Below are 22,305 nucleotides of genomic sequence, written 5' to 3'. Positions count from 1 at the left end.
GCCAAATGCCGATCCAGTCACAAATTGGCATCCTGAACCCCAAATGGACAACATCATGCCAGATGCCATGTAATAGTGGAAAAGGGGGAAAAAAGAGTAATATGCACACATCTGATGCGGGGATATGTCAGGTAAATTAGTGGTTGTGATGGATTCTCTATAAGTTCTAAATGACTGATATCGTTGAATATTACATTATATGAATCAATGTTTGTTTGCCTTATCTGCGCTTACAATGTAAAGTACGGGCCTTACAGTAAACCCCTCGCTCTGTTTTACACAAAAACCCCCGAAGGAGCTGCATCTTACAGAACTTTATATACTTTAGAAAAAACGAATGACTTGCTTTTTAAAGTTGTCTTTCAGGGCCAGAACCGGGTGCTGTTATCTGCACTAGTTTCAGGGAGATGGACAGATGTTATGGTGATAGGAAACCCCCCTCAACCCACAATAATGTTACAATCTTCCAGGTTAGAAGAAACCAGGAATGCTTGAACCAATGGGAGCTGTTGAAAGTGTCAAAGGTGACTTATGAACAGCAAGGTAAAGACAGGAGTTAGTATTTGAGATGATCTTAAGTGGATAGGAAAGAAATGAGAAGTGTGTGAATGGAGTTACTTTCGTTGTATACTTCATAAAGAGTTACTGAAAATTTTGCAGCCCCGCCTGATCCATCTCTTTTTCTAAACTCTATTGTTGTTTTAATGAAATCTTGACCGTATGCATCTATCTTAAGCAAAACCTTAAGCACTTGGGTGCTTCGAGCACCCTTACTTTGCTAAGTTACTCTGTGAACACTGTTAAATCACCTCGTTTTCAGACATTAATAAGATGTCACCTGATTACCAGAACTTTTAGTTAAATATTTGTGTATGATGAAATATTCCCTACTAAGTTTCAAAGGCAGTAAAGAAGAAGGGGGCGATTTACTAAGATTTTGCGTCGTGTTTGCGTCACAAAAGTGGCACAAAACAGTACAAAATCTTTTTTTCCTAATTTTCTTTCCAGCAAATAATATAAAAGTAATGTGAAGCATCGCATAGCACTGCTTCGCGTTACTTTGCACCATGGGGCCTGTCAAGGGTGGTGCCTGGGCATTCCCTTGCAAACACCCATTGTTTCTCACGCTAAACCCAATTTACCAAATACAGTAGATTGGGTTTAGCATGAGAAAACTGCGCCCTTTTAAACTAGGTGCTTGGAAGGAGAAATGCTTTCATTTCTCCTTCCTTTTCTGACTTTGCATGCGTGGTGCACTGTGCAACATGCATACAAAGTTGGAAAAGGTTTCCCTCATGTCTAGGCATAGTATTTTGTACAGGAAGGGTGTCCTTCCTGTACAAAACGTATGCTGGACTCACACACACAAACACCCTAGCGCTCTGGTGCGTGCATGGCACAGGGCTGCTGTAATCAGTGCTGGCGCAAGTGAAAGGGAAGGAGAGAGCCATATCTTTGAAAATATGGCGCTTTCCTGCTCCCTCCCTGTTGAGCAGCGCAGCCTCTTGGGGGGGCGGGGGGGGGGGCGTTGCGCTGCATTGTGTGTAGATTTGGTAAATTTCCCCAAAATGTCTTTTACAACCAGTTAACATTGTGAATTATAATTCCAATATGTTTCAATATAGTAATTTTCAATATCTTTACATCCAACAGAAAACAAGCATCGACTGTATGAAATGGCCATCTATAATGAAGCTAATGCTATAAATCTTCAATAATAGCAGAAATAATGAGCTACAGTATTCAGCAAAACATCAGCGCAGTCGGCGACAGATGAACCTGCACACAAACTGACAGATCCCGGATGAAGCATCAAGAGCAGTTCAGTGATTATAAGAGGCTGAGCTGTGCACCTCCACGCCACAGGACGAAGAAATGACCTTAGGAAAATTAAGGCAACAACAATAACAAACCGCCTCCCGTATAAACAAGTGTCCAATACCAACTTTGATCATGGGATCTGTATGGTGAGATTACCGCAGTGCTCTGTTTTCTAATATGATGACAAGCCATCATTCCGTGCTCTAGGTGTATTGTAAAAACTTTCTGGACAAACAACAGTAACCAGAGAAGAGCACAACAGAGCGGAGCCAGACAACTGACAGGTAAAGGAAAGAGGAGTTCTTCTATCTACAATACAATAGACTATCCTAATTTGCACCGGTCAGAAGGAAGATACATCTTTACCCTCAAGCGTGCATAGCCAGATTCCAATCTAAAGGCACAATCGGCTATAAAGACACCTTCTACGTATTAGGAGTGTGGCAAATATTTGGTGGCTATTGCATTTATTGTTAAAACAGAAATCAAATGTGCAAAATACTGCACGCATATAAAGTGTGTGTGCTTAATCAGCCATGTTGACCCATCAGGAAATACAGTCATGGGATGTAGACAAATATATACCCGACCCACAGACACTAACCATGAAAGAAGAATCATACACATGCAGCAAGAGCTTTAGTTTGTCATCACCACTCAAGCTTCATCAGCACACGTACACAGGACAAAAACCATTCAAGTGCAGTGAATGTGTCAAGAGCTTTAGTAGGTTATCAGAACTACAAAGACACCAGCGAACACACACAGGAGAAAAGCCATTCAAGTGCAGTGAATGTGTCAAGAGCTTTAGTAGGTTATCAGAACTACAAAGACACCATCGAAAACACAGAGGGGAAAAGCCATACCATTGCATTGAATGTGGGAAGAGCTTTAGTCAGTTATCAAGCCTTCAAAGTCATCAGCGAATACACACAGGGGAAAAACCATTCAAGTGCAGTGAATGTGCAAAGAGCTTTAGTCGGTTATCACACATTCATAATCAGACACACTGAGGGGGAAAACCATTCAAGTGCAGTGAATGTGCAAAGTGCTTTCGCCAGTTATCAGAACTAAAAAGTCATCAGCGAACACACATGGGGGAAAAACCATTCAAGTGCAGTGAATGTGCAAAGGGCTTTAGTGAGTTATCAAGCCTTTAAAGACATCAGCAAACCCACGCAAGGGAAAAGCCATTGAAGTGCAGTGAATGTGTGAAAAGCTTTATTCACTTATCAGACCTACAAAGACATCAACGAACACACACAGGGGAAAAACCATTCAAGTGCAGTGAATGTATGAAGAGCTTTAGTCGATTATTACACCTTCAAAGTCATCAACGAACACACACAGGGGAAAAACCATTCAAGTGCAGTGAATGTGCAAAGTGCTTTAGTCAGTTATCAGACCTAAATAGTAATCAGCGAACACACACTGGGGAAAAACCCTATCATTGTAGTGAATGTGACAGTAGTTTTCGCAGCTCTTCAGCATTAAGGAATCATCAGCGAACTCACACAGGAGAAAAAGCATTCAAGTGCAGTGAATGTGGGAAGAGCTTTAGTCGATTATCAAACCTCCAAGCACATCAGCGGACACACAAAGGGGAAAAACCCTATCATTGCAGTAAATGTGATAGTAGTTTTCGCTTCTCTTCAATATTAAGGAATCATCAGCGAACACACACAGGAGAAAAACCATTCAAGTGCAGTGAATGTGCAAAGTGCTTCAGTAAGTCTTCACACCAACAAAATCATCAGCGAACACACAGGAGAAAAGCCATTTAAATGCTGTGAATGTGGGAAGAGCTTTAGTAAATTAGAAAATCTAGAAACACATAATCGAACTCACACAGGGGAAAAACCATATCATTGCAATGAATGTGAAAGCATTTTTAGTCGTTACTCAACATTAAGGATTCATCAGCGAACACACACAGGGGAATAGCAATTCAAGTGCAGTGAATGTGCAAAGTGCTTTAGTCACTTATCAAACCTCCAAACATATCAGCGAATGCACACAGGGGAAAAACCCTATAATTGTAGTGAATGTGACAGTAGTTTTCACTTCTCTTCAGCATTAAGGTATCATCAACGAACTCACAAAGGGGAAAAATAATTCAAGTTCTATGAATGTGGGAAGAGTTTTAGTCGATTATCAGAGCTACAAAGCCATCAGCAAACACACACGGGGAAAACATAGAAGGGCACTGAAAGTGTGAAGGGCTTTTATCAATGTTCAATCCCACCCAACCCTCTGTGAATACACTGATTCATTTAAGTGAAAGGAAATAATCCTAGAGATGCAGAGACTCCGAAAAGATTTTAAGAACATCAAAAATAATATTGACCCATCGGAGAACATAGACAAGAGCTGAACAGTGCAAGTATTATGAGAGGAATGAATTACGGAAAAAGATTAAATTCAAATTATGTAGGACATTGAAATACCAGATTATAGAAGACTGGACTAGCAGTAAAGAAGAAAAGCAGATAACAGTATGTGCAGAATTATAAAAGTGTTTGTGTTCAGTGATTGTTCACTTCTGTAAACATAGCAAAGCAACATGATGTATCAGGATACACAATGGTAGACGAGCAAATTGTGGAGTAAAAGAAAAGAAACATTCTTGATTTTTATTTGGTGAAGAAGAGATATAAAGAAAAATATTCAATTGCATCTGATCACACTACCTGTAAAAGCAACACTGAACAATACTGGGACTAACAACGGTAATTTCAGCTAACTTGTCGGATTAAAACCTGTAAACCCAACGCATCCAGAGTGGACATGTTGTCAGGGCTCTGGAGATGGAAGCTTCATTGATAAAATGTATGTATTACTATTAACAAATGCCACTGCAGTATATGTAATGAACTAAAGCGAAGCAACGGTGTTCAAGAAATAACCTATTTTTAGATATAAAAGAGCATATACCTTGTTTTTAAATAAAGTTTGCTGCACCTTTTACACACTGTTATCAGTTGATGGATCAGCTTGTGCCTCAGGCCTTATAACACAGTGTGACCTGTGGCTCCTCTCAAGCTTGGCTCTCTCTATTCATTTGCTGACTTGACATACTCTACTTTTTACCAGAATTGAGCCACTGTAAGCAGCAGAATAATGTGGTGAAATAGTGAAATCTCACATTAAAAGCATATATGTCTTAGGACAATCAGTTGCACTCCCAGTAACTCGTCTTCCACACTGATTGTCCCTTGGTCTCAAATGTTCTGAAGGATTTGTTGTATGAATGCCAGAAGTGGCAGAAGTGAAAGTGACATTCATGAAGCTAAAGCTAACAGGAGTGTGTGGGAGATAGAGAGGGGGAGAGATAAACAGAGCGAGAGAAACAAAGAAAGGGGATAAAAAGAGAGAAATGGAAGGGGGGAGCAGCAAGTGATCTTTATTCACCTAAAAATAGAAGAAGCAGCCAAATACATGTCAAGTGTGACATCACCAGAAAAAACGGGCTGAATACCTGTGAATTTGTATATTTATTTTTAATAGCTATAGACCCATGTCATGCCAATAAACAGTACATAAAGACCCCAAGACGCCACCGGGACGACCGATAGTATCGGGATGCGACTCAGTGTTGGAGCCTATTTCCAAATTTGTGGACGTGTTTCTGAAAGAATTCATCACGAAGGTACCATCGTACCTCCGCGACACTATGGATTTCATCAACAAAGTGGAAGGTTTGGATTTTGACCCAAAGACTCAACTCCTGGTCACAATGGACGTGTCGTCCTTATATACTCAAATCCCGCAACAAGACGGAGTGGATGTAATCGAAATGTACTTGGACACCAGACCACGTCCCCACAGGGTACCAACCGAGCTGATTGTCAACTTCGCGGCCCTTGCTCTAAAGAAGAATTTCTTTATGTTTGAAGAGGAAATGTTCCTACAAATTAAAGGATCAGCAATGGGGTGCCCGTTCGCACCCGAGATGGCAATACTGTACATGGCCCAGTATGAGGAGAGGTTCGTGTATAACAACAACCCGTACAAAGCCCATATTGGGCAATGGATGAGGTACATAGACGACGTGTGGTGTATCTGGAATGGTACACCACAAACTCTAGAAGAGTTCCATGACTGGTTGAATAACAGAAGTCCGGATATAAAGTTCAGCCTGTCTTATGACTGCCAAGTGATGCCATTCCTGGATGTCGAGATCAAAGCTACACCTGATGGTCTCCAGTCGACCCTATACCAGAAAAAAACCGATAAGAATAATTCGCTTCACTACAGAAGCTACCATCCTAAGACCCTGAAGAACAACCTCCCCTACGGACAGTTCCTGAGGGTGAGAAGGAATTGTTCAAGAACCGAAGATTTCAACATCCATGGAGAAGCCCTCACAAACAAACTGAGAGAGAGAGGATACCCAGAGAAACTCGTCAAACACTCCATGAAGAGAGCGAGGTGGACACCCCGAGAACACCTTCTCCAGAAAAGGGTCAAGTCACCTACAGATCGGATGGTATGCGTATCTACATTCGGACCACACACGAATCCAGTACAAAAAATCATTCGGAACAACTGGCACCTCGTGGAGGAAATCATCCCAGAGATCGGCAAGCCTCTGTTTGCATTGAAGAAAAATCGAAGTATAGGACAGCAAATCTCGTCCACCAGGGGTGCAATCAAAAAAGAGACACAAAGCACACTATTCAATATGGGTCCAGTGAAAGGTCATCACAAATGTGGAACCTGTTCAGTCTGCGGCTTGACGATCGAAGGCACGCACTTCACCGATGGAAGAAAACACTGGCGCCATGAGGACTTTACAAATTGTAAAACGAAATATGCAGTGTATGCCATAACCTGTCCATGCGGAAAAATGTACATAGGGAAGACGACACAAGAAGTGCGCCAGCGGATAATCCAGCATAAATCCTGCATCAACAACAAAGTGCTCACTGCGCCTCTGGTTTCGCACTTTCTGAAAAAAGATCATGCCGCAAACGATCTTAAGTGGACCATCCTGGCAAGCATAAAAAATGTTCCGGGTTCCGGAGGGGACCCTGATGCAAGACTGGCACAAAAAGAGGCATACCTTATCCTGAAATTCGACACTGCTGTGTCAGGTTTGAACGATCTGAACGAACTCAGCAATCTGTAAATTATCTGTCTGTTCGCTCTGTTAGTCTGCTTAAGCCGTTGCTTCTCTTGTGACCGCATTGTACCTAACAACAGCATTATGAGATCAACCCATGCACTTCTAACAGTCGTGTGCTGCGCACCCCCTGTCATCTTTGCCCAGAAACAACTCCAAATCCCATAATGCACCGGGACTATAGGTTGTTCAAATACAGGGAGACACGCCCCCTCCAGCAACTAGCTGTCTCTCAGAAGTCATTGTGTGCCGGACCGTTGCAGCTTGTATTCTCTGCCGAGAAGTAAGTCATCCGCTTGGGATATACATCCCTTGTTTGGACGTACATTAATCCATGATTATCATAATGTCAGTCTTAACGTGCACCCCCCTTCTCTTTAACAGCACGCCAGCCCGTGCGGCGGCCGCCGCCTCCCACGCGCTTAATTTGAACAAATCGCCACGTTAAAAAAGGTAGGATTTCCTTTACCTACTCTACGTTTCACAAGTGCAGTATCTTGGCCATAAGAGTAATACTAAGTTCCAACCCTTTCCCCAGATTCCAGATCTACACACCGAGAAATAGATCACGGCCGGCACCTCGTCCTTGTTCAGCGGCAACTCCGCCCTCTGTCAAGGTACGCTTTGATCTTGTGTTATAACTCGTGCACAGCACAATCACGACATAGGTAGACGGTATCTAATGTAAATCTCATATTTCATTCCTCCTGCAGGGAGTGACCCCTCCATCTCACCAACAAGGTACTTTTTCGATTTTTAAGTGGATGAGTCCACGCGATGAGCTAATTAAAAATTCCTCGCTTACACAGTGTCTTAATTGTTTCACAGTGACAACGACCCCCCAGTCCCTGTCCTGAGGAGAACCCGTCGAATGATATTGGGTTCGAAACGCGTCGACGTTTTCACCTCCGAGATACAAAATTATTAGGGCACGCTAGGATTCAACCAAAAAAACCCCACTTTGGAATTGTTTACTGTTCCTTTGTTGTTCCTAGCCCAAGCACCTGATGTGGTATCTATTGTGTATCTCGTGATGGTTGTTACAAGGAGGTTTTCTTTTTAAACATAACATTCCCCTTGTCTATTGTGTATCCAGGATTGGAGCCTCTGTAAAGTGATTAATTTGAGGCCTTTTCACAGTTGTCCATGTTAGTTATGTATGACAATTCCTTTGTTTCTTGCACTGTCTTGATAATTTTTTTTTAGTCCATTGAATTTGTTCTTGTATATTTATGAATGTTGTGGTGTATCTTTTGATGCCAAAAATTTCTTGCAAAAAAATTTTTATATAAAAAATATAAGTCAGTCAATACAAATGGTTGTCCAACCCAGTGATTTATTACACTAGGTCTGTGTACTCTGTCGCGAACTCAATACTGTCCGGCCCCTGTTTTGTTGTTTCATGCCAATAAACAGGGCACAAGTAAGGAAAATAGTGAAGGAGCCCATTATCATATGCAAATCACAATGACGTCAGATGTAGTGCGTCACAAGAAGTGATGTCAGGCCCTTATAATAATTTTCACATGAAAAGTCGACGGTCTGATTTAAAAACAAGAAACATAAAATAATGTAAAAAGGTTTTGGTATCAGTTTTTATACATCATGTGTTTTTCCCACTATCAGTTTGTAACTAAACTCGGAAATGGCTGAAAGTGTAAACATTTTTAAACAGATATATAGAACTTGGAAATTACAAGTTCAAGTTCAAGTTTAAATGCTTTATTCGACAACATTGTCATAAAAGCTTTCATCCCTATCTAAACATAATAAATACTAATCTAACAGTAAAAAACATATTAAATTACATCCAATATAGCTTTGTTGGCGAATAAATCTTTAAAAATTGTCATTAAAAAGAATCATCACAGTCCATTGAAAATTCATGTAGATCATGGGAGTTTTAAAGTGCGCGTGCGTATTATCCAAGCCCAACCCAGGAACTTGGCGACTGCAATTACAAGTTGAGGGGCACAGTTTGATTTCAGGACCCTGTAGGCCTCGAGGCATCTCCTTGTGCCCAAGTTTTTGCATGCAGGTTTCAGCCATCTGCTCCTTGGGGCAGCGTATAATGGACATACGAATAGAAAGTGCAAAGTATCTTCTACTTGGGATTTGCAATAAGAGCATGTGCTAACATTATCAGCGGACCATTTTAGAGTAAAGGCGTTCAGGGGTAGGGTGCCAACTCTAAACTGAAAAAATAATTTCCTATCTAGAGGCTTGGAGATCAAATCCCAGAACAATTCAAACATAGGAAGTGTTTTTATCTCTAAGAACTGGGATGTCAAGGCAGGGGATTGGCTGGAGACCAATGTGGCATTATTTATCATTTCCCAATATAGCTTTTTTAACACAGTCTTGGAAGGAAAGACATCTGGGTCAGTTTCAGACCACAAGTGTTCAAGGTGCAATTTTTGAAGTAGTTTCCTCACCTCTTTTAACCAAACTACTTTATGATAGGTATCAGAATTGACAACATCCAATAAGGCAGTGGCATAGTGGCTCAATTCCGGAGTAGTTTTTATACGCCTCCAATAAAGGAGGGGGCGAAGTCTGATCAAGTCCTCAATCCTTTTTCTCCCCAGATCATAAAGGAGAGGAGTGATGGGGGTACTCTGCGGTACTCCGATTAAGCCTCGAAAAAATTTGTTTTCTGCCACTGATAAGGGATTCAAATTGGTGAAGCCCCAAAGTTCTGACCCATAGAGACATGCACCCAGCACTTTCATGCCGTAGATCTCCAATGTTGGCTGGATTGGTTTTGAGAATGAAGTTTTATACTTCTTTGTTATTGCCCCTGCCAACTGGTTGTATTTTAGCATTACAAGGTCCATATGAGATCTCCAGTTCATACAAGCATTCATAGAAATGCCTAGATAGGTAAAGGCGTCAACTTCTTCTAAGAAGGCCCCATTGTAGACCATTTTCCCCTTGAATTTCTTAGAGGGATTCAGGTTCATAAATTTTGTTTTAGATGTATTTATTTCTAAGCCTCGGATCCGGCAGAATTCTCCAAAAGCGTTTAGTGTTTTTTGTAAGCCGCTAGGGGTCCGCGAGACCAGCAAGGTGTCGTCCGCGAACATAAGTACTGGTACTCGCTTCCCATCCAGTAATGGAGCATCCGTCGGAGTTTGCTTCAGAAAGTCCACGATGCCGTTTATGTAGAGGGAGAATAGCGTGGGAGCAAGGACACAGCCCTGCCTTACTCCTCTCTCCACAGGAAAGGTTTCCGTAACCTCCCCCTGGGTTCCCCACCTTATCCGGGCATAGTTGTTCTCGTGGAGTCTTACAAGCAAAGTTAGTAGTTCCGGGCTTATTCCTAGATCCCTTAGGACATCCCAAAGTTTTTGACGGGGAACTAAATCAAATGCGGCCTTCAGGTCGACAAAAACAGCGAGCAGGGGACCATTTAGCAGGGTGACGTTCTTCCAATAAATAGTTAAAAAGTGAAACACTTGATCAACAGAGCTGGTTAGAGGGCGAAATCCAGCTTGATAAGGCGAAAGGATGTCCTTGTCAACTATCCAGGTTTGTAGCTTCTTTTGAACCAGCCTGCCCATCAATTTTTGGGCACAGTCGATAAGGCTGATTGGCCTGTAGTTGCTTGCTAGAGCCTTATCTCCTTTTTTGTAAACGGGAACAATTTCTGCTCCTTTCCACGTAGAGGGAATCTTCGCCCCCTGTGCAATGGCATTCCCAAGCCATACAAAGTATTTGCACCAGCTGTCTCTGTCTAACAGGAAAACGTCGGCCGGAATCCCATCAATGCCTGGTGCCCTGCCTCTGGTCACTCCATCCATTGCCTCATGTGCATCTTTTAGTGTAAAAGGTCCATTGGCATAAAAGACCTTTTCTAAGGGAAGAGCTATCTGTTGTCCTATCCTATCAGCATATTGGGGTTTGAAAAAGTCAACCCAAGACTCTTTCGGAACATGATTTTTTGGGCATTCCGCTAGACCCCCTGAACCCCATTTTAAAATGGCCCAAAACTCTTTCTGATGTTTGTCAGCACAAGCCTTTTTCAGCTCTAACCAGAAATTCTCATCCCATTGCTTTTTTGCCTTTACCTGAGTTTTTCTATATTCGTCTCTAGCTTTCAAAACTCCCATTTTAGACCTAAGTGCATTACTAAGGTTATGCCTTGCTACTCTACATGATTGGTCGTACCAACCCTTTTTTTTAAGTTGTACATTTCCCTTTTTCTTCTTGCCAGCTTTCAAGAACAGTTTCTGGAGGTTGGCAAAAAACTTTGGCTGTGACTCTTCAATTTCCCTTCTAAAATCTCCCTGATTCGTTAAAACCTGCAATCTGGCGACTTCATCAATGACTAGCCCCTCAAGGATCTGCCTATCCTCTTCGTTGGCCACTAAGGTTGCCCATCTGACATGACGGATGTCGTTTGTTAAAACAACGTCTAAGGTAGTGAGGTTCCTTACTAGGTTTTCTGTCGTGGATTTGGAAATTACATTTTTAAACAGTTTTTAGTGAATAAATAAAATGTGCTTTAAATTTGCATTTGTTTCCTGATGTTGTTCTTTATCCAGCTCCCAAGCCCCAAAGTATTTCACATTTACGGTGTATTAAGCAATAGAAAAGCTAATTTTGTCTAGATCTCTATTCCTCTCTTGCATCACTCACACAAAAAATAAAAGGGACTAATGGGCTCTGTTCCGGTCTGGCATGCTCAAACCGGCATGCCGGACCAGAACAGAGCCCATTAGTAGGAGTTTTGCCGACGTCTGTCCGTGGTAATAAACACAGTGGAGCTGGTAAAGTTTTTTACGGATAGAACCTTGGCGAGAGGATGCGCAACACATACAGCCATTTGAGTCTACTCCTATTTGTGCAAAAGAAATGACACGAAAAGGCCTGTTATAGGATAATAATTCGCTTCCCTGCACAAACAGTATGCCGTTCCAATATTTGGAGGCATTGCTAAAGGCTGCACGAAGGGTGTTCGACTTGTCGGACTTGAAATTATTTCTCCACTGGCTTGGTAGCTACAGATTAACCCATTTTGGTTTGTTGTTTGAGATTCATTTTATAACAAGTATTGGTCCTGAAGAAGGTGGTGTTGCCACTGAAACGTGTGTAGACCAACACATCACCCCTGAGGAACGGCCCCTGAGAGGCAGTGACATCACAAACAACTGATGTTTAAGACCTTCCAGTAGTGAACTGTTTGCTCTTTAGGCATTTGTGGGACCCGTCATAGGGTTGAAACTCTTCTTCTTTCAACTGTGAATGGAAGTGTATGAATGTCTGCACTGCCACACAGGTATTGATTAACTCCTCCCTTCAACGTTAGTACTCTCACACTTATGGTGTAGGGACACATATGTTCGCGACTATCATTTTACAAGGCTGGACTTCTGTCAGTTGCGTATATGGCAGGCTCCCCCTTCTGGGCTCATGTGCTTCAATTCCCTTTTAGAGCTATTGTGCATGACTTGTCTCTTCCCTATAAATGTTGGTTCCCATTACATCTGTTCCCCTACTCAGCTTGCCATTGATTATGTGTAATGTTCAAGAGTCTCTCCTCTCATTTTCTCCATTGTACTACATATAGAATTTTGCAATTAGTGTGTTTGTGTTAAGAATTAACATGTAATTTTGCTCAAATATATTTATTTACATTGCATTTCATGTTCCCACCTTTTGATGTCACCCCAACACCAATATTCACCACTTGTTAGTATTGTTTCTCATTATCATTCCACAATGGTTCTTTTGCTCTCTCTTGTGCAGTCACGGTTTTTACGCCACGGGGCCTGTCTCCATACTAAGTCACATTTACATTTGTCTGTCCACTTTTCTTCCTAGGGGTTCCACGTGCTATTGGTGGTCTCGATATACATTTCCCCATTGTTGTGTTTATCTTGGTTTTTGCAACAACTAATTCTATGATTTTCTATTATTTTACTATATGTTTGGTATCTTCCCCAGCCCTGAAGAAGTCACAGGTTACTACCCTTATGTGACGAAACACCTGTTGGCTGGTTGTTTTTCTTTGTTGTATTATTAAATACATTTGCATATTATACTGGTGTCGACCACAGATATTCGTACAATACGAGACATTTCAACCATTGTTATAACCTTATTACGTGTGCCCAGGACTGAGCTTTCAGTATGTGCATATGCTCTGAGCAAACAAGATTATCGGCCGATTTTATTCTAGCTAAGAGCGGTGGTGCTTGCGCAATAATAGGAGAGCAGTGTGTGGTCGGTATCACGAATAAGGAAAGGAATATCACTCAGCATATTTTAGACATTTTGTAAAATGTTCGAGGAATGGAGAGCGGTTATTTGAGTTGGTCTTTATTTGGTGGTTGGGGTTGGATTCTTGAAAAGGTGATATATTTAATTGTTCTTTTCATTTGTTGCTGTGTCTTGAGTCGGTGCCTTCCCTTATGCTGTTCATACTGTGCTACTTATTTCTCTCCCAAAAGGATTTCAGTTCATGATATTAATTCAACTATAATGCTTCTAAGGAGCTTGATACTATTATGCAAATAGATGAGTGTTTTTGGTTCAACTACTTCGCTTGCCGGTTCTGTTCCTCATGTTACTCGAACTACTGATGTTTAGTGTCATTTACTTTCACTCGTTTGCTATGCATATATACATATATTCGTACTTAACATGTTATGGCTTGTATTCATATATTGTCTCTACTTTTATATTTGTAACGACTTTTACCTGATAGCAAGAATAAAGATGTCCGTGTTAGCTAATAAATGCTAAAAGGGGGGTCTGTTAGAGTTGAAAAGTATTACTCCTATATTACTCGTATTTTACCTGATATTATGTTAGCATTTAAGTAGCTATTTCGTAATATATTCTTGCTGTATGCATATGCAATTAATAAGCACAGATGTTACGTTAGGTAGGTTGACATCTGTTCCACCATTTTAACTTTCGAAGACGCCATTTTGTATTATAATCCAAACATTTACTTGAAACCTTAAGCAGAAATGGTCATTGGTAAGTTTTGTTTCTCATAGGTTGAATCTTGCTTGTTAATGCATGCCTTTTCTGTTACATAGATGCCTTCACCTGTCTATTGGGGAGGATACGATAGACGACCTTGGGCAGTAGATAACTTGTGCCAGGCTGTGGAATCGAAACGTATGTTCTGTACCCCCATTGTATTATGACGGCTACCAGTGTTTTTCCATAATAGGCGGGTCTTTGTGGACTCCGCAACATACATAATGTAACTTTATGACTGTAAGAGGCAGTCCCTCGTCAGCCATCATAGGAGGATGGTCAGATTGGACTCCAGTGCAGGGTACTTTGTGAATAAACTAGTTTGCTTCTTGTTACAATCTTATGTTATATATTTACACCTATTTACAACATGATGTATTATTAATTACACCTATTTACAACGTGCTCACCTTGGTATGTTCCATCCGCCCCCATGGTGACAGCGCACTTGGTAGCTTCCTGTGAAGCTACTCTTAGAATGTTCATGTGAGGTGTTTATCATTTGCCGGAGAGCGGAGCAGTGAATAAAGGCAGTTATTTACCAGACGCCTCAGTTTTCTACTTTTAACACTTCTATTCTCTATTGTGTCATTAACTCTTCATTCTTTGAAGTTTACAGGAGGTGAATAAAACGCTTATGTTGCTACTGTCAATGACTGTGTGAAAGAGTTAATTAAAGACAAGGTATCGAAACGCTTACACCAACCAATACTGAGAAGAGCAGGTGCCGTCCCTTGTGAAAGGAAGAGGTGCAGGTGCTGTCCCTTGTGAATGAAAGAAGTGCAGGTTTTGTCCCTTGTGAATGAAAGAAGTGCAGGTGTCTCCCATGTGAATGAAGGAAGTGCAGGTTCTGTCCCTTGTGAATGAAAGAAGTGCAGGTGTCTCCCATGTGAATGAAGGAAGTGCAGGTTCTGTCCCTTGTGAATGAAAGAGTGCAGGTGCTGGCCCTTGTGAATGAATGTAGTGCTGGTGGTGTCCCTTGTGAATGAAAGAAGTGCAGGTGCTGTCCCTTGTGAATGAAAGAAGTGCAGGTGCTGTCCCTTGTGAATGGAAGAAGTGCAGGTGCTGTCCCCTGTGAATAAAAGAAGTGCAGGTGCCGTCCCTTGTGAAAGGAAGAGGTGCAGGTGCTGTACCTTAGGAATGAAAGACGTACAGAAGCTGTCCCCTGTGAATGAAAGAATTGCAAGTGCTATTCCCTGTGAATGAAAAAAGTGCAGGTGCTGTCTTGTGAATGAAAGAAGTGCAGGCGCTGGTCCTTGTGAATGAAAGAAGTGCAGGTGCTATGAAAGAAGTAGAGGTACTGTCACAAAGAAGTGCAGGTGCTGTCCCCTGTGAATAACAGAAGTGCAGGTGCTGTCCCCTGTAAATGAAAGAAGTGCAGGTGCTGTCCCTTGTGAATGCTGTATGCATATGCAATTAATAAGCACAGATGTTACGTTAGGTAGGTTGACATCTGTTCCACCATTTTAACTTTCGAAGACGCCATTTTGTATTATAATCCAAACATTTACTTGAAACCTTTACCAGAAATGGTCCTTGGTAAGTTTTGTTTCTCATAGGTTGAATCTTGCTTGTTAATGCATGCCTTTTCTGTTACATAGAGGCCTTCACCTGTCTATTGGGGAGGATACGATAGACGACCTTGGGCAGTAGATAACTTGTGCCAGGCTGTGGAATCGAAACGTATGTTCTGTACCCCCATTGTATTATGACGGCTACCAGTGTTTTTCCATAATAGGCGGGTCTTTGTGGACTCCGCAACATACATAATGTAACTTTATGACTGTAAGAGGCAGTCCCTCGTCAGCCATCATAGGAGGATGGTCAGATTGGACTCCAGTGCAGGGTACTTTGTGAATAAACTAGTTTGCTTCTATTCTCTATTGTGTCATTAACTCTTCATTCTTTGAAGTTTACAGGAGGTCGAGAGTGACCAGAGTGGCCCTAGTTGGGTCACTTCCTTCACAACATTTGCTCTTTTCTTTTTACTGGTCTCCACCTCTGTCCATGACATTCATTCTTCAAAGTGCAGAGCCAGGTTTCTGATGCTATCAGGTACCTGCCTCTATTGGCAGTGGTTTAAAGGGAACTACAGAACTGCGGGTACTCATTCTCCAACATACCTGCTTGCTGCTCAGAAGTGCCGTACTCTCCCATTACAGGTATCCTACTGTGATAGAGAGCATCCTATCACCCAGGCTACTGGGAACCTCAAGATGGTGTCCAGTGGTCCACCTCAACCAGAGGCATCAAGCGGTCTAGTCTACGGAGCACGAGAGGAACAGAAGCCCGGATAGGAGTTAAAAGGGAGCCGTTGGCTCAGCTGTGGGCCATCTGGTGATTGGAGATCCAGAGGAGGCGCAGCTGCGACGGACAGCGGCAGGAGAGGAGGCGAAACTACGCAGGACGGAGCATCGGACGACGGAGCCCGTGTAGACGGAGTGAAGAGTCTAGACAGTGGAAACACGGAGTCGACGAATCGATGGAGCGGCAGAGCTGACCTACAGGAGGTTTCCCCAACACACACCGCGCTCGTATCCGGCTGTCCCTCCGAGCAACAGGACACCGCGATACCCACTGCTACGGTCACCGGGGACCGTAGCCCCAGGCAAGTGATGTGGGGAGAACAGTGGAGGAGGAGGATGGAGGGCACATGACTGTTGGGCTTGAGGCATAAATAAAGTGGTGCACGCTGCATGCGAACACTCTTTCCTTCCATTCACCTTTCCTCGTTACACAGACCCTTCCTCCTACTTGGGAATTATCCCTAACCTCGGTGACCCCCAAAGTATTGGTGACGGGTGCATGCATAGCGCTTTAAGAATCTATACAGGTCATGACGGTAGTGTTCTTCTGTTTGCCTTTTGGGAAACGCCGGTACGAGTGACTTGCGAGGAAGAATGACCAAGGAGGAGAGAGTCCGAGAACTGCTTTCCTGAACTCCAAAGACCACGCCCGATAAGCTTTGTTATTTGCTACCAAGTTTTCTGAACGATTTATCCTTTTGATGCGTGAATAAAACGCTTATGTTGCTACTGTCAATGACTGTGTGAAAGAGTTAATTAAAGACAAGGTATCGAAACGCTTACACCAACCAATACTGAGAAGTGCAGGTGCCGTCCCTTGTGAAAGGAAGAGGTGCAGGTGCTGTCCCTTGTGAATGAAAGAAGTGCAGGTTTTGTCCCTTGTGAATGAAAGAAGTGCAGGTGTCTCCCATGTGAATGAAGGAAGTGCAGGTTCTGTCCCTTGTGAATGAAAGAAGTGCAGGTGTCTCCCATGTGAATGAAGGAAGTGCAGGTTCTGTCCCTTGTGAATGAAAGAGTGCAGGTGCTGGCCCTTGTGAATGAATGTAGTGCTGGCGGTGTCCCTTGTGAATGAAAGAAGTGCAGGTGCTTTCCCTTGTGAATGAAAGAAGTGCAGGTGCTGTCCCTTGTGAATGGAAGAAGTGCAGGTGCTGTCCCCTGTGAATAAAAGAAGTGCAGGTGCCGTCCCTTGTGAAAGGAAGAGGTGCAGGTGCTGTACCTTAGGAATGAAAGACGTACAGAAGCTGTCCCCTGTGAATGAAAGAATTGCAAGTGCTATTCCCTGTGAATGAAAAAAGTGCAGGTGCTGTCTTGTGAATGAAAGAAGTGCAGGCGCTGGTCCTTGCAAATGAAAGAAGTGCAGGTGCTATGAAAGAAGTAGAGGTACTGTCACAAAGAAGTGCAGGTGCTGTCCCCTGTAAATGAAAGAAGTGCAGGTGCTGTCCCTTGTGAATGAAAGAAGTGCAGGTTCTGTCCCCTGTGAATGAAAGATTTGCAGGTGCTGTCACAAAGAAGTGTAGGTGATGTCCCTTGTGAATGGAAGAAGTGCAGGTGCTGAGCCCTGTGAATGAAAGAAGTACAGGTGCTGCCCCTTGTGAATGAAAGAAGTGAAGGTGCTGTCACAAAGAAGTGCAGGTGCTGTCCCTTGTTAGGTTAAGGTTAGCTTAAGTATTAAGCTCTCAAATCACCCTGGGCCATCTCGGCGCTGACTAGAGACTGGACGTCTGCTAGAGTGGAGCCAGACCCAGGCGTTACTTAGAATAGGAAAGCTTTCAGATGTTTCCTAAAAGTGCCATAACTCGAGATGGCTCGTAGAGCCTGTGGGAGCTGGTTCCAATATCTGGGGGCCAGATAGGAAAAGGCTCTCCCTCCTGTCCGGGTGAGACAGATTCAAGCAACTTGTAACAGTCCCTGTGTACTGGATCTAAGCCACCTACAGGGGCAGTATTTAATCAGTTTAAGTTGCAAGTAGCTGGGGCCTTTATCGTTAAGAGCGTTGTGGGTTAGGTAGCAGATTTTGAAAAAAGATCTTTTTTTCACATTGAGCCAGTGCAGTTCTCTAAGCAACAGGATTGACGAAGAGCCTGCCGAGCGATTTAAGATCATCCTTGCGGCTGTGTTCTGAGATATCTGTAATTTGGCCAGCATACCCACTTCTGCCGGCAGGGCATTGCCATAGTCTAAACGACTAGTTACCATTGTGTGAATTAAAGTCCTACGATTATGAGGTAGGTATAAACAGAAATATTTTCCAAAGGAGTCAGAGACCATAATAGCATGTGCTGGTCGTGGTTGCAATATGGTCTTTCATGGACAGGAAGCGGTCAATTTTTATTCCTAAGTTCCTTACGGAAAGTTTGGGGGGAGCAGAACCCAATTGGTCAGGCCACCAGTCATCTGACCAGATGTCCAGAGCTTTTCCCATTAACATGATCTCCGTCTTCCCTGGATTCAATTGAAGGTAATTCCCAGTCATCCAGTCTGAGATCAGCTTCATACCATTGGCGAAGCGTGTTTTTTCTAACTCTGGACATTTCCCAATAGTGAACATAAGCTGAGTATCATATGCATATGAGATGATTTCAAAGCCCAGCTGTTCCACAATCTGAGCCAGAGGGGCCATGTATATATTAAAGAGGGTAAGACTCAGACAGGAACCCTGTGGTACCCCCTTCTCTAAGGGCATTTTGGCCGAGGAATAGGGACCTAAGGTAATCATTTGTGTTCTCTCCCGACCAAAAGTGTAGCCATTTTAAGGCTGTTCCTTTGTTGCAGCAATCAGATAGTCTCTCCGCTAGCTTAGTATGAAAGATAGTGTCAAAAGCTGGGCAGAGATCCAAAAGAATCAGTATCGCGGAACCGCCCGAGTCTATAGTCTGTCTTAATGAGTCGGTAACCTCCAGAATGGCGGTTTCTGTACTAAAGCCTGGGCGAAAGCCGGACTGTGAAGGATCCAGGATTTCATTCTGTTCCAAATAGGAACAAAGTTGATGGTTTATGATATTTTCCAGGGGTTTCCCCAAGAGAGATAAAAGGGAAATAGACCGATAATTGCTAAGGGTTGCGGGGTCCACTGTAGGTTTCGTAAGAATAGGGCGGACCACTGCTTCTTTTCAGGGGGATGGAATTATACCTGTAGATATAGAGCAATTGAAGATGTCACAAATTGCTCTGGCACATTTCTTGGCTAGGAGAGCCATGATTTTTGGGGGGCATGAATCATTTGGAGACTCTGATTTTCCCAAGACTAAGCCTTTTAGGACCTCCTCAATGGTGACCAACTTAAAGCTCTCCAGAGAGCAATTTGGTGTCTTCTGCTTCTCCTCCAGTTCGGCCAGAGTTGTGAATAAAAGAAGTAATGGTGGCTCCCTTGTGAATGAAAGAAGTGCAGGTGCTGTCCCCTGTGAATGAAAGAAGTGCAGGTGCTGTCCGTTGTTAATGAAAGAAGTGTAGGTGCTTTCCCTTGTGAAGATAAGAAGTGCAGGTGTGTCCCTTGTGAATGAAAGGAGTGCAGGTACTGTCCCATGTGAATGAAAGAAGTGCAGGTGCTGTCCATTGTGAATGAAAGAAGTGCAGGTGCTGTCCGTTGTTAATGAAAGAAGTGTAGGTGCTTTCCCTTGTGAAGATAAGAAGTGCAGGTGTGTCCCTTGTGAATGAAAGGAGTGCAGGTACTGTCCCATGTGAATGAAAGAAGTGCAGGTGCTGTCCATTGTGAATGAAAGAAGTGCAGGTGCTGTTCGTTGTGAATGAAAGAAGTGCAGGTGCTGTCCGTTGTGAATGAAAGAAGTACAGGTGCTTTCCCTTGTGAATGAAAGAAGTGCAGGTGCTTTCCCTTGTGAATGTAAGAAGTGCTGGTGCTGTCCCCTGTGAATGAAAAAAGTGCAGGTGCTGTCTCTTGTGAATGGAAGAAGTACAGGCGCTGGTCCTTGTGAATGAAAGAAGTGCAGATGCTGTCACAAAGAAGTGCAGGAGCTGTCCCTTGTGAGAGATAGAAGAGCAGGTGCCGTCCCCTGTGAATGCCAGAAGTGCAGGTGCTATTACAAAAAAGTGACGGGTGCTGTCCCCTGTGAATGAAAAAAGTGCAGGTGTTGTCCCCTGTGAATGCCAGAAGTGCAGGTGCTGTTACAAAAAAGCGCGGGTTCTGTCCCTTGTGAATGATAGAAGTGCAGGTGCTGTCCCCTGTGAATGAAAGAAGTACAGGTGCTGTCCCTTGTGAATGATAGAAGCGCAGGTGCTATCCCCTGTGAATGAAAGAAGTGCAGGTGTTGTCTGCGTGAATGACAGAAGTGCAGGTGCTGCCCCTTGGGAATGAAAGAAGCGCAGGTGCTGTCCCTTGTGAATGACAGAAGTGCAGGTGCTGTCCCCTGTGAATGAAAGAAGTACAAGTGCTGTCCCTGGTGAATGATAGAAGTGCAGGTGCAATCCCCTGTGAATGAAAGAAGTGCAGGTGTTGTCTGCGTGAATGACAGAAGTGCAGGTGCTGCCCCTTGGAATGAAAGAAGCGCAGGTGCTGTCCCTTGTGTATGACAGAAGTGCAGGTGCTGTCCCCTGTGAATGAAAGAAGTGCAAGTGCCGTCCCTTGTGAATGAAAGATGTGCAAGCGTTTCCCTTGTGAATGAAGAAGTGCAGGTGCTGCCCCCTGTGAATGAAAGAAGTGCTTGGCAAAAGGTTGGAAGCTTTCAGGAGTCAAGGAGCCATCGCTCAATTAGTCTTCCCTGCGGCATTAAGAGTTATGTACAAGAACACTATGCATAACATAAGATCAGTACAGGCTGCAGATGATTTTTTGCTGAGTATGGGCAGGGGGTCAGAGTCTCCTAAGTAGTACTCTCCCTTTCCCTCTATCTGTTTTTTCTTTAGGTTACCTCACTGTATCCTAGTTTTTTTTTCTTTTTTTTTTATAAATTCGACAAATTCACAAATTTACAATTAGCTCTAATAATATTTTCTTTAGCCTAGGTTTGTTAGCCTAGGTTAAAAACTTGCTAGATGGCTGATACTCCGTAGCTAGACACATAAAAGAAATATGAGTTCTTTAGTATTGAATAATAGGTGGCGGGCAAGTGTTTAAATAAATATCAAAAAAAAAGGAGAGAAAGGAAAAAAGGAGAAAAAGGAGAAAAGAAGAAAAAAAAAAAAGAAAAGGGGAAAAAAAAAAAGATATACATCTATAAAATAACAAAGAATATATATATATATTCTTCTTGTTTAATCCTGTTAAACTAGGTGAAATATACTCATTTGTGGGCTTTAGTTTAGGAAATCATAATATTTTTTTAGTCCCATTTAGGTCTTTTTTCTTTCCTGCCCTTATTTCTTTTCTTCTTGTTTATTTCCTCATATAATTGGTAGTTGGTTGATATCTGCAAGGGTCCACAGCGGAGTGCTATCTTTCTGGGTTTCCAGATAGATTGTGTGAGAGTTTCCCGTGGGTGGGGGGCATGGGGTGGGTGGAGGGTTAGGGGGGGAAGCAAAGTCCTCTTAAATGTCCTTTACAGCACTTTCTAGAAAAAAACAAAAGGAGTCGATCGATTTATAGTTTTCTCTTTGGAGTTTGGCAGTATTGGTTTTTGAGTTATAGAATATTTCTTTCTTGCTGTAATGCATAATCTACGTATTTTGTCCTGGAACACTAATGGTCTTCGCACCTCACCGAGAAGAAATAATATTATGCAATATCTACGAGAGTCGGCTGCACAGGTATTAGTGCTCCAGGAGACACATCTTGCAGAAACGGAAATGCAAAATCTGTTGAGCAAGAATAGATGGATAGATTTTGGAGTTATAACATCTCAAACCTCACACATTAGAGGAGTGGCCATTCTTTTTAAAAAATCTATCAAGGCTAGGCTAGTCACTAAACAGGTAGATACGTATGGTCGATGGGCAATAGCTTCTGTTATTATTTCGGGCTCACCATTCACCATAGTAGGTTACTGTGGTCCAAACCAAGACGATCCATCAGTATTGGTATCTCTCTTCGCAGAACTATATGCATTTTCAGAGCCGGTTATCCCGGCAGGCGACTTTAATATTGTTCTAGATCCATTATTAGATAAG

The 22,305-nt window shown here is 42.8% G+C and overlaps 1 pseudogene; it reads left to right on the top strand.

The window, feature by feature from the left end:
* The first annotated feature begins 2,310 nt into the window (after positions 1-2,310).
* LOC147737337 (uncharacterized) lies at positions 2,311-4,034 on the top strand (annotated as a pseudogene).
* The last annotated feature ends 18,271 nt before the right edge of the window (positions 4,035-22,305 follow it).

Source organism: Lissotriton vulgaris, chromosome 1_1 (genome assembly GCF_964263255.1).
Source record: "Lissotriton vulgaris chromosome 1_1, aLisVul1.2, whole genome shotgun sequence".
In the NCBI taxonomy this organism is placed as follows: Eukaryota; Metazoa; Chordata; class Amphibia; order Caudata; family Salamandridae; genus Lissotriton; species Lissotriton vulgaris.
Note: the sequence above shows the minus strand (reverse complement) of the source record. Positions and strands in the feature narration are given on the sequence as shown.